Raw genomic sequence first — 13,226 nt, 5'->3', positions numbered from 1 at the left:
GTTCAGCATATTTATAAATGATTTGGAAAGATTTATGATAAATCAGATGCAGATGACTCAAAATTATTCAAAGTCATTAAAACAGCAAAAAAACTGTGAGGAATTGCAGAAGAATCTTCTCGGACTAGGAAGACAGATGAATATGACAGAAGTTTATAAATTCATGAGTGAGGCAGACCAGTTAAATGGGGAACAGTTGTCTATCCTTTCAAACACTAAAACAAGAGAACACTTCATAAAACTTACAACCAGCAGATTGAAAACAAATTGCACAAAATATATTTTAAGCAGTGCACAGTTAAGCTATGGAATCAGTTACGGGAGGGCGTGGTCAAGGTAACCTACATGGCAGGATTCAAGATAGGTTCGGACAAATTCACTCTAGAGCCATGCTGGAGACTTGGGTTTAATTCCCAGACCAGACTTCTGATTCTCAGGAGGTCTGGGGACACTGCAGAAGCAGCATTCACTGCTCTGAGGGACATCACTGGTATCATTCAACAGTGGCACCAGGTAGTCCAATTTAAGGTCCTTGTTACCCATGTTTTGAAGGAACGAACATTTTATGGCCCTAGGCCGAGGACTTAGATGAGCAGAATTTGAAGAAAGAGGACATAAATTCATGAGGGAAAAAGCCCAGAGTAGTTGCAAATAAAGATTCATGGTGCTATAACTTAATAGAGCCCAGTTCTAACTTAGATGGAAGCCCAGGGGAGCAAAGGCCCACGAAAAAGCATAATCTTCAAGTTTGGCACCGCCCCTTTAAAATCTCTGAATTGAAAATGACATTTTAAAGTTATAATTTGCCTTCTTTCACAGGAGTGCTGGGTTTTGTTTTCATTACTGCACCATGCTATTTATTCCTATAGTAGCATTTGAACTCAGTTCTGCTGCTATTCACAGTATATTTGTCCATTCCGATAAAAAAAAAAAATTCCTGGTTGAACAGCCAAAAACTATCTCAGTGCAAATGGTAATTAAAGTTCTACCAGCAGGTGTCTCAAATCTTATATATTCAGAAAGAGATATTGTTGGTGATGCACTGCCATCCAGTGACTACAAAGCATAGTAGCAAAATGACAAATTCTCAAACAATTACTATCAATATTAAAATAATACAAGTTGTAAAATGTATGCTCTAAGCACTTCTCAAAAGAGTTTTTCACTGAGTGAACCGGTGGGTGGGCTGCATGTAAGTGCGTAATTGTGTGGACAGTGTGAGTGAATGCAGGGATTCTGAGTGTGGGTTGGGAGAATGTAAGTGTGGTGGGGGGAGAATGTAAGAGTGGGGGGGGGCATGAGAGTGGAGGCAAGAGATTTGTACGTCTTTACCCTCTTTACCCTCTTTCTCGTCCCTTCCTCTCTTCTCTCACCCCTTCTTCTCTTTCTTTTCCTTGCACTACTCTCCTCCTCTCCAGCACTTCCATTCACACACACCACAGGTCTGTGCCTCCTCTTTAGCCAGCAGAGGCAGGGGACCCTGACACTGCTTTAAGATTAAATTATTTCCTGTTTCCGAAGGGCAGGACCAGAGGCAGAGCTGAGACAGATGGGAAGGCAGTCTGAAGCGCCACTCGCCTTCACTGCTGACGCCGGACCCCGAGATAAGAATTTTTAAATTACAGCCGGCACGCAGGAAGGCGAGGGGCTGCTGGAGGACAGGTCGTGCTTGCACTCAGAGGGGGGGGAGGGAGAGAGGGGGGGGGCTGCAACTCGAAGGGGAGGGGCACCCTGCAACTCGAAGGGAAGGGGGTCCTGTAACTCGGAAGGGAGGGGAGGAGAGGGAGGAGGGGAGGGGAGGAGAGGGAGGGGGGCCTGGAACTCGGAGGGGAGGGGGCTGGAACTCTGAGGAGAGTGGGGAGGAGGAGAAGGGGCCTGGAACTCGGAGGGAGGATGGGGGGAAGGAGGGGGGCGATTCTCTACTCACTTCCAACGTTCTGTGGCTGGCTGGCTGGTGCTGGCTTCCCTTCCCTCTCACTGATCCGCCCTCTGATGTCATCGCCAGGGCAGACCAGTGGGAAGTGTGTTACGAACCCAGGCATCCAGACGGAGGTGCAAATTATTATATAGAATATTTACACCAGCAATGTACATGGCCATATTAGCCACAATTTTGGTTGCTTTAGTGAGGCTGTTTTATAAAGACACATAGGTATCCATGTATTTTTATTATTTTAAAGGCCTTAAATTAGGTGCCTACGTGATGACCTGTTATAAAATTACTTTCACTAAAAGTAACTCTATAAGGAGCTGCCTAAAGTTAGATCACAAGTCCATTCGTAAGTGCCAGTACTCTAGTAATTTACACAGGTATGCGAAAACATACACACATACACACTACTATTATTACTATTTATTAGATTTATATCCCACACATGTCCGAGTCATGGACTCAGTTCTTACATTGTGGCTTACTCAATGTGGCTTACGTTGAGTTAATCAGAGACAGTTACAGGTTATATACAGGGCCGGTCTTAGCAAGTGCGGGGCCCTGTGCAGACCAATTTGGTGGGGCCCCATCCTAGCCCCGCCCCAGCCCCACTGATATTATTCAATTTTTAGAAAATTTTTTATTTATGAAATTTCAAATAAAGACAAATGAAGCTAAACTTGAACAGAAAAACTGATTGAAATAATAAGCACAATGCTATCATGAAACCCCCCCCTCCCCAGAAATTATTCAGTTCAAGTCCACTACAATTAGTAGTTCCAATTCTCATAACCCCGGGGGGGGGGGGGGCAGAGGTGCGGACACACAATCTCTCTACTGCAAAACACTATACACAAACTTGTGCAAAAACACACTCATAACCTTACCAAACCATAACAGCACTAATTCCAAGGACAGGACGAGCACAACCTTATGCGTGGAAAGGCAGAACTGTAATTACACCAGGCTCTAAAACACCAATACACTACCTCGTGAAAAAAACAAAACAAAAAGGGCTGCAAATGCTACACGCTAGCAGGATACTGCACCTTGATCACACATGAAAAACACAAGACAACAGATATGAAGGCAAAACACTGAACTGGAAAGTTACCTCAAGAAGTCAGACTCAGCATGCAGCAATACTAGAAATATTGAAACTTACATGCAAAATATCACAGATGCACATTTCCAAAAGCTGACATATTCCAATTAATAAATTCTGAATAAAATACTTTTTTCTACCTTTGTTGTCTGATCATTTGGTTTTTCTATTCGCTTTGGTCCCAGTGTCTTCTGTTTTATGCAGTGTCTTCTTTCCATTTGATATTTTTTCTCTCACCATGTCCACCATCCTCCTGTGTCCTTATGTGTCCTGTCTACCATCTGTAGCCCTGTTCCTATCCTTTCTCCAGTTTCAGCACCTGCCTTCAAAGTGTTCCAATCCAGCCCTTAAATTCAGCAATTTCCCCTCCATGCATATCCAGCATTTCTCACTTCCCTCCTTCCATGTGCATCTACTTTCCTCCCCTACATCCATGTCCAGCATTTCTCCTCTATCCCTGCCCCTCCATCCATGTGCATCTCCTTCCTTTGTCTTTTTCCTTCCCTCCATTCCTGCCCAACATTTCTCCTCTCTCCCCTGCCCTCCATGTCCAGCAATTCCCCTCTCCCTGGGCCCTGCCCTCCCATCCATGTCCCTCTCTCCCCTGCCCCCTCCATTCATCCCTATCCAGCAATTCCCCACTCTCCCTGAGCCCTGCCCTCCCATCCATGTCCCTCTCTCCCCTGCCCCCTCCATTCATTCCTATCCAGCAAGTCCCTCTCTCCCTGAGCCCTGCCCTCCCATCCATGTTCCTTTCTCCCCTGCCCCCTCCATTCACCCATATCCAGCAATTCCCCTCTCTCCTTGAGCTCTGCCCTCTCTTCCATGTTCATCCATGCTCCTCTCTCCCCTACCCCCCTCCATTCACCCATATCCAGCAATTCCCCTCTTTCCCTGAGTCAAACATCCAGCAATTTCCCTCTTTCCCTGAGTCCTGCCATCCCATCCATGTCCCTCTCTCCCCTGCCCCAACTGCCCGCCCTCTTCTCGCCCCCAAGATCCCTTTCCTTTTTTTTTTTCTTTTAATATAATATATATAACCTAGGGGTCTGTGAGGGTTGGCACGTATAGTTTACTCACACAGTTAGATGTTTAAAGGAGTTGCTCCAGGGTGTAGCGGCTCCATGGTTCAGAGTGCTGCATCGCTGGTTTGGGTTAGGTATCTGGAGAGTTATTGTAGTGCAGGCGGGTAGTGTTCCTGCGGGTTGAGGCAGCTTGCTGTTATGTCTGGGGAGTGCAATGTCACATCCGAGGGGTGCAGGATGAATGGGTTCCGCAGATGCTGGCAGGCATGTTATTTAGTTGTATTTCCATTAGTTCTGAGCGTTGATTTGGAGGTAGGAGTTAAAAGGCATGGGGTGATCATCCCCTGTGCTGCCGAGGTTTGAGTCCCGTTGCGACTGTCTTTAGGGTGGCTCTTTCTCGTTTCCTCGGCATCGTCTTTGTTTCTGGGTTGGGCCGCGTGCGGTCTTGTGTGTTCCCGACTGAGGTGAGGTCTGGTCGTCCTCTCTTCCAATGCTAGACGGGTGAGCGGGTTCCGAGGCGGAAGGGCAGACTGTCTCTGTTATAGTCGTCGCAAACGGTTCGGGTGATTGGCAGATGAGCAGGGCCGAGGCGGGAGATCAGATCACCTCCGCTCTGGTGCGGGAGTCGATCGCCGCCGGCTGTCGCTGCGGCTCCGGGTGGGGGATCGAGATGGAGGCCAGATAGCCTATGCTCTGCTCCAGTCGCCACTCGAATCTCGCCTGTCTCTCGCCGTCGTGGCTTCAGAGGCCGGAGCAGAGGTGGAATATCAGGCAGGGTAGACTCCGGGCAGGCCGGGGGTACGACCAACCGTTAAACCTCGGTTTTCTTTTAAATTTACCTCCAAAGTCTGGCAGAGCAGCGTCAGTGAAAGCGCTCCTCTTCGCTCAGTGACCCGCCTTCTTCTGACGTCACGACGTCAGAAGAAGGCGGGACACTGAGCGAAGAGAAGCGCTTTTACTGGGAGCGCTTTCACTGATGCTATCGCTGCACTGCCGGACTGGAGATAAATTTAAAAGAAAAAAAAGGAAAGGGATCTTGGGGGCGAGAAGAGGGCGGGGAGTTGGGACGAGCGGCGAAACTGGGTCGTGTGAATGCCGGGAGGAGGCTGACTGAGGCGCGCCGCACGGGGCCCTATGCGGCCGCCTCGGTCACCTCAGCCTAAGACCGGCCCTGGTTGCATAAATCTTCGTAAGCATGTCCTTTGCAAATGGGCTTTCGAATGGATGGAGTCTTGACAGAGCTCATCTACTGGACCTAAGTCTGAGCATTTACACGAGCTCTATGGCTACTGTTTAGTGCTCACACCTAAACACATATACCTAGTTACATTAGAGGTCTACAAAGAAAAGCAGACACCTATTTCCCTTTATAGAACAGCTCCCCAAGGGGCACCCTTTTATAGTTTATGTGTTCAAGAGTGGAGAAAGACAATTCCCCCCACGCAGTAAATTTTCTTTAAAATGATAAGGTATCATTTGTTGAATGTAATGTGGAGGAGGAGCCTAGTGGTTAGTGCAGCTGGCTTTGATCCTGGAGAACTGAGTCCGATTCCCACTGCAGCTCTTTGTGACTCTGGGCAAGTCACTTAACCCTCCATTGCCCCAGGTACAAAATAAGTACCTGCATATACTACATAAACTGCTTTGATCGTAACCACAGAAAGGCAGTATGTCAAGTACCATCCCCTCACTCGCTTGGAACCTTTAATGGGCTAGGTGGAGTGGAGGAGTGGCCTAGTGGTTAGGGTGGTGGACTTTGGTCCTGGGGAACTGAGGAACTGAGTTCGATTCCCGGCACAGGCAGCTCCTTGTGACTCTGGGCAAGTCACTTAACCCTCCATTGCCTGCCGCATTGAGCCTGCCATGAGTGGGAAAAATGTAACAAAAAATAAATAAATATAAATGTAAGGTATAAATAAATATAACACCAACTGTATGGCTCCAGGGAAAGAGACTTGGTCATGTACAAATGTTCAATCAGAGGAAGTAAATGAGAAGCTGCCACTGCAGTACCAGAGACAAATAGCCACATAAAATATTACATTTTATTTCCACAAAAAAAAACCTTCAGCAGGTGATGCTCAAACTAGAGAGAGGATAACACATCTTAACAGAAACCTAAGAGTGCACTAGACCTAAAGATTCATTAAGAGAGTGAAACTGTACCAGGCAAAGACCACATTAGTAAGTAGTAAGATGGATCAGTTCAGGCTGCACGCAGACCGGATTCTGGAAGGAGCTGTGGTCTGTGGCCTCTTGCCAAGTACTGTGGCTGCAGTGTAATTAAGTAGTCAGATGGGCCAGTTCAGGGTGCATGCAGACTGGATTCTAGAAGGAGCTGTGGTCTGTGGCCTCTGGCCAAGGATTGTCGCTGCAGTGTTCTGTCATGCAGAAAATTTAGGTATGATTCCCAGCCCTGTCTGGTTTTTTTTTTTTGGGGGGGGGGGAGCTTATACAGAAAGAATTCACAGCTTCCAGGGAGAGGATATACCAGTAATCACACAAAGCAAAACATAGGTGAGGCCAATAATGAAAGCTTTGTCTGATGATAAAATGCTGTTTTATCTATGGAAACAGGGTCTGTAATTACCTTCCACCCTATAATGGCAATTCTATAACTAAACACCTGCAGTTACGCACTCTTTGCACTTGTAAATGCAAAGCAAAATAGTACTTATGTGTGAAAGCACCCTAAGCGCTATTCTACAAGGGTGCGCTTAAGTGCTATAGCGCGTAATTAAAAGGGGCCCTTGCCAAATCTAGGAGCCCACAGTTATGTCAAGTGTATGGCTGGGAGGTCAGGGAAGGCAAACACGCACATAGTTTTAAATTACTCATGTTTTCAAGTCCAAGCTAAAGGCAAGTTACAAATTCAGGTACAGTGAGTAGGTCCCTGCTTCAGAGGTTTACAAATCCTAGTTTCTTGAGGCATAAGTGGGAAAAGTTTATTTATTTATTTAGATTTTGCTCACACCTTTTTCAGTAGTAGCTCAAGGTGAGTTACATTCAGGTACACTGGGTATTTCTCTGTCCCAGGAGGGCTCACAATCTAACTTTGTACCTGAGGCAATGGAGGGTTAAGTGACTTGCCCAAAATCACAAGGAGCAGCAGTGGGATTTGAACTGGCCACCACTGGATTGCAAGGCCAGTGCTCTAACCACTAGTCCACTCAAGTTGCATTTGAACCCTGGTTTCCCTGGTTCTCAGCCCACTGCTCTAATCAGTAATAGAGGAATTTTATAGCAGGTTGCTCATGTGTAAAGGCCAAGTAGGCACCTATCTCCGGCCTATTTTATAAAGGCCCACAGGCACCTATGTGTCTTTATAAAATACTAATGGCAAAGTAGCAGGAATCATGGCTAGATTGAAGACAGGGACTTTTACCGTATACACTAGAATATAAGGGACTTCCGGAACACTGGGGAGCTGAATAGATGTGTGTGACTGAGCTCCTGTTGACCCCCCTCTAATTTCAGCTTTGTAATCTTGCCCTCCCCCCCCCCCCCCCCCAGGCTGCTTTTATTGTTTTAATTCTGGACTTGATTTCTCTATAATTCCCTCTGCAGTATCTCTGGTACGCTGTGCGGTTTGAGTAATGTTGTTCAAAACTCCCAAACCACAGTAAGAGAACGATAGGTCGAACTCACCCAAGATGGCATCTTCCACAGAAGGGCCCATGATACCTCTAACTGGAGATTTTGCCCTTGAGATCTCCAAGCAGGTGTCAGCCACGTTGGAAGGCAAATTAAATAAATTACATACTGCTATTGAGGAAATCTGCAAGTGTCTTGACTCACATGCTCACCACTTGGTCATGAGACAGAACAACAGATCACAGCCAGGTTTGCCTCTTCCCACAAGGAAGAACAGATACTGCAGCTTAGGGCAGAGAATGTTCAATTCCTGGAGTACGTAGAAGATCATGAAAATAGAAGCAGGTGGAACAATGTACGACTGGTGGGACTTCCGGAAGAGGTAGGAAATGCTGAACTATGTGCCTTCTTTGAAAATTGTCTCCCAGAGAAGCTGACTGTGATGAATCCATGGTCTTCCACTATATATGATAGGGCCAAGTCCATGGTAGAATTCTGCTGCCAAGACCAGTAACTACAAAATATCTGAACTGGGCGGACAAGGGTCGCATCATGCAAGCCTTCTGTCGGCATGGTGCAGTGGAATATAACAGCCATAAGCTGCTTTTGTTCAATGACTACTCAGTGCAGGTGGCACAAGATAGGAGAAAAATAGTGTCTTCTCTGTGATGAGCTACATAAATCAACAAAATATCAAATCAACCGCCCAAAATACAGCAGCCAGGCTGATATTCAGCAAAACACGCTTCGAAAGTATCAAACCCCTCCAAGAAAAGTTGCACTGGCTCCCAATCAAAGAACGGATCATCTTCAAAATCTGCACCTTAGTCCACAAAATCATATACGGCGTAGTCCCAGAATACATGACAGACCTCATAGACTTACCAATAAGAAACAAAGTCAGATCATCAAGATCCTACCTAAACCTACACTACCCAAATTGCAAAGGACTGAAATACAAAACAACTTATGCAGCTGGCTTCTCTTACATAAGCGCACAACTATGGAATGGGCTCCCAAATGCTGTGAAAACAATCCACGACCACTTAAACTTCAGGAAATCACTAAAAACCAACCTCTTCGAAAAGGCCTACCCCAACGACCCCACGTAACCCTCTTCACCTACCAACACAACATGACTATGATCGCACAGGACAACACGCAATCTTCAACCATTTCGACCCTCCACTTATACCTCATACGATCACTATACAAATTTGTATTTGTTATCCACTGACTGGGCAAACGCCTTTGACGGTACTATGTAAAGCCACATTGAGCCTGCAAATAGGTGGGAAAATGTGGGGTACAAATACAATAAATAAATAAAAGCCTTTCATTTTGCTCTATCCAGCTAACCTTAGCGTCAGACACGATGGGAAAGTGCTGTATTTTACTACTGCAGAGGAAGCATGAAATTTTGTAGAACATCTACCACCTGTCCTTTGAGTCAGAACCGCCATTTGAATGGCTGGACTAGTTTTGGGCCCTGACTGATCTGCAGTGCGGTTGGAGCACTGGCTTGGGATTATTTACAAGTGTACCAGAAGATACCTTATGGCCTTGTGGCTTCTCCTGCTTGGCCTTAAGATGTGATTCAGGCCTCCTTTCAAGGCTTGGCCAGAACAGTGGACAACTGACCAGTTTTTCTCACATGGTTTGCATATGGCACACCTCTTATATGGTTCTGGAGCTCCTGGATTGCATTATTTTAATAGTCTGGGGGGGGGGGTGTTTGTTTTTAATGTGAGCTGTTGTTGGGGAGAAAAGGATTTGCATGCATAGTGTTGATTGATGCTTGTTGGTTTGAATGGTATGAATGCAGGATGATATAGATTAAGTGAGTGTGTTATCTGGGCACGAGTGTCATGCTGTGAGAGATTGTTGTACATGGTACAAATAGCTCATGAGGTCACGATTTAGGGATATCTAGTCTGAATTTGATTGATTTCCGGGGGGGGGGGATCTTAGTGCAAGCATCTGGAGGAATTTATTTTTATTTTTCTGCATTTATATCCCACATTTTCCCACCTCTTTGCAGGCTGAATGGCATGCTGAATTGGGATGTAGATTTGCCGGGGTTGTATGGGAATATTTTGTGGTTTTGGGGAGAGGGTGGGGAGGGTAATGAAGGGATGAGGGGGTATGGGGAGTGGGACAGAACATCCTGGATTTTTCTATGGCCAGACATATACGGTCTGTGCTGGGGCTGGTGGTTGGGAGGCGGGACTAGTGCTGGGCAGACTTATACGGTCTGTGCCGGGGCTGGTGGTTGGGCGGCGGGGATAGTGCTGGGCAAACTTATACGGTCTGTGCCAGAGCCGGTGGTGGGTGGCAGGGATAGTGCTGGGCAGACTTATACGGTCTGTGCCAGAGCTGGTGGTTGGGAGGCGGGGTTGGTGGTTGGGAGGCGGGGATACTGCTGGGCAGACTTATACGGTCTGTGCCAGAGCCGGTGGTGGGTGGCAGGGATAGTGCTGGGCAGACTTATACGGTCTGTGCCAGAGCTGGTGGTTGGGAGGCGGGGTTGGTGGTTGGGAGGCGGGGATAGGGCTGGCCACACTTATACGGTCTGTGCACTGAAGAGGACAGTACAAATAAAAAAAGTAGCACATATGAATTTATCTTCTTGGGCAGACTGGATGGACCGTGCAGTTCTTTTTCTGCCGTCATCTACTATGTTACTATGGATGCTCCTTCTGGTTTATTAAGGTTTCAGGTTTATTAAAGGCTTGTTATACCATACGTCAAAAAGGGATATCTATGCGGCTAGCAATACTAAAAATTAGAGGGAAAAAGAAGGAAGGAAGTTGTGAGATGCGAAGAAAAGAAACAGAGCTCCATTATTTGATAGAAAGATGGGTATTAGCTGTTCTGCTTTGAAACATCTCAGTGTATTGAGTACTGTGTTAAAACATGTTGAGATAATTTTTAGTCCCGAGGGAGGCTAGGCACCCAGGACTTGGTCCTCATGTTGTGGCAGCGTTTTCAGTGCCCTGCCTACCTCAGGTACCTCATGACATCTACCATGAAATTTATTTCCTGAAATGTGAGTGGTATCATATCACCAGTTAAGTGATCTAAGATTCTTACCATCTTGAATTGCCTCAGGACAGATGTAGCCTGCTTGCAGGAGACGAAGCTCACCAACTCCAAGCACCTCAAGTTTCAGTGTTATTTAGTGGAGAGGTATTTTACTCGTTCTCCAGGGGATGAGGTGGAGTGGCAATATTGTTCAGGAAATCCCTATTATATACAGCTTTGGTGTTGGTTTGTGATAATAGAGGCCATCACTTGCAATTTACAGGGGTGAGAGCATTTCCTTTTGGTATTTTATGGCCCTAACACTTATAATGCACAGTTTTCCAGCATTTGATCCATCTCTGTTCCCCCTATGTGGAACAGTCCTTGCTTATTACTGGGAACTTTTAACATAGTTCTTGATCCCTTTATGGATGTCTGCTGCTCCACATATTCCCCTGAGGGAGAGGGGGAGGGCATTATCTTCTTTCTGTCAGGCGTTGGACTTGGTAGATTCCTGGAGGCTACTCCATCCTGATTCCCAAGATCACATCAATCAAGTATCCCAGTGGTGTGTGGGAGAGGAAACCATAACCCCCATAAACCAAAGAGAAGGCAAAAGTGCAAGAGGTCAAACACCTACATAACAGTACTTAAAAGATCACCTCATTGCCACACCAAAATTACCCCCAGACCACCCTTGGGAACTATAGGGCTGGTGAATGCCAGATCAGCTGCAAAGAAATCCTCGGTGATCTATGATGCCATAAATGAACAGCATCTTGACATCCTAGGAATAAGTGAAACCTGGCTAGATGAAAGTGGGGGTTTACCACTGGCTGAACTGTGCCCAAAAGGTTTCAACATCCAACATCAACCAAGACCAGGAAGACGAGGTGGAGAGGTAGCAGTCTTGGTTCAGGATACAATCAAACTGCGAAGAATATCCATCCCCCAGCTACATGAATCTGAAACTCTTTTAATACAACTTAAAGAGGAGAAACCAATCTGGCTACTCATGGTTTACAGAGCACCTCGTAACAACACATTATCTGTGCAAGAACTCCTAGACCTGATTACCCAAGTGACCCTGAATTACCCTAGGTGGTGATCATGGGAGACTTCAATCTACAGATCAAAACCCCAGATACCACCACAGCTGCCTTCTTGGACACGATGACAGCACTAGGATTTACACAGGTGATCAATTCTCCAACCCACGAAAAGGGTCACATACTAGACTTGGTATTCTTCAAAGGGGTGGATATCCTGGGATATCAGTATTGAAATAACACCCCTATCATGGTCAGACCATTTTCTAATTAAATTCTCCATAAGTGACCACCTAAAACAAATGACACCTCCCAGAGTTTGGAAGGCGATCAGAAACAAACAAAAAAAGCTGAGCGCTGCGAATTTCCTAGAGGCCTTGGACTATCCACATGTGGATGAAAAGACAACAACAGTGTCAGAACAAGTTGACATCTGGAATACACACTTAGCCAAGACCTTAGAGAAAACAGCACCATTAAAAAAGGTCTTATGCCCCACTCACAAGCGCTCACCTTGGTTTTCTCCAGAACTTCGGTTCCTTAAACACGAAGGACAAAAACTGGTGTCACGCTTCTAACAGTACTTCTAGGTTTAGTGAGCCCTTGGGCCACCGCCGAGGAGTGGCAGCGGCAGGAGAATCACCCGAACACAGGACAGACAGAACAAACCTCCCAGCACCCCGGGTCGGAACTCTCTGGCAAAGGCTGCCACCGAGGCAGCGCAGGTAGGCACCAACTGGACCGGAAATAGCCCAAACTTCACCTGCACTTAACCACCGTTCCTCTGGGGTTGAGCCCCAGAGTGCGGGCGGTTGGCAGGACTTACCGGGCAGGGCAGGGGAGAGGGAGGTGGGGAAGGGGTCCTGAGACCAGAGAGGTGGAGGTGGGAAGGGGGGCCCTGCGAGAGGGGGGCACACATTCACTGTCTCTCACATACACTCTCTCTGACACACTCTCTATCACACTCTACCTCTCTGCCACACAAACACACAGTCTCACACACACAGACACTCTCTCTCTCACACACTCTCTCTCACACAAACACACACACACTCTCTTTCTCTCTCTGACACACACACTCCATCTCTCACACACACACTCTCTCTCTCTCTCTCTCTCTCTCAAACATACACACTCCAAGGAAAACCTTGCTAGCGCCCGTTTCATTTCTGTCAGAAACAGCCCTTTTTTTTACTAGTACTAAATAAAACAAACACCTACTTGTCCAGCAGACAAGCCCAGGCTCCCTGCCTGCTATGACACTCAGATCTGCCATAGCCTCTCAAGTTTAGCAGGCATGCTAGGACACACACCTGCTGCGCCACTCAGCTCCCCTTCACATTTGTTCAGCAGGCAAACCCAGGCTCCCCACCTGCCTCAATACTCAGCATCCCTACAGGTCCTCTCACTTGTTCAACAGGTAGGTCCAGACTCCCCACCTACCATGGCAGTCAGCTCCCCCAGGTCTTCTCATTTGTTCAGCAGGCAGGCCCGGGCTC

General features: G+C 46.8%; 1 protein-coding gene across 1 annotated transcript in view; it reads right to left on the bottom strand.

The window, feature by feature from the left end:
- BCKDHB (branched chain keto acid dehydrogenase E1 subunit beta) overlaps nt 1–13,226 on the bottom strand; it is a 551,902-nt gene that overhangs the window by 504,021 nt on the left and 34,655 nt on the right. The gene's annotated exons all lie outside the window — the stretch shown is intronic.

Source organism: Microcaecilia unicolor, chromosome 3 (genome assembly GCF_901765095.1).
Source record: "Microcaecilia unicolor chromosome 3, aMicUni1.1, whole genome shotgun sequence".
Classification (NCBI taxonomy): Eukaryota; Metazoa; Chordata; class Amphibia; order Gymnophiona; family Siphonopidae; genus Microcaecilia; species Microcaecilia unicolor.
This window is presented reverse-complemented; position numbering and strand designations above follow the sequence as displayed.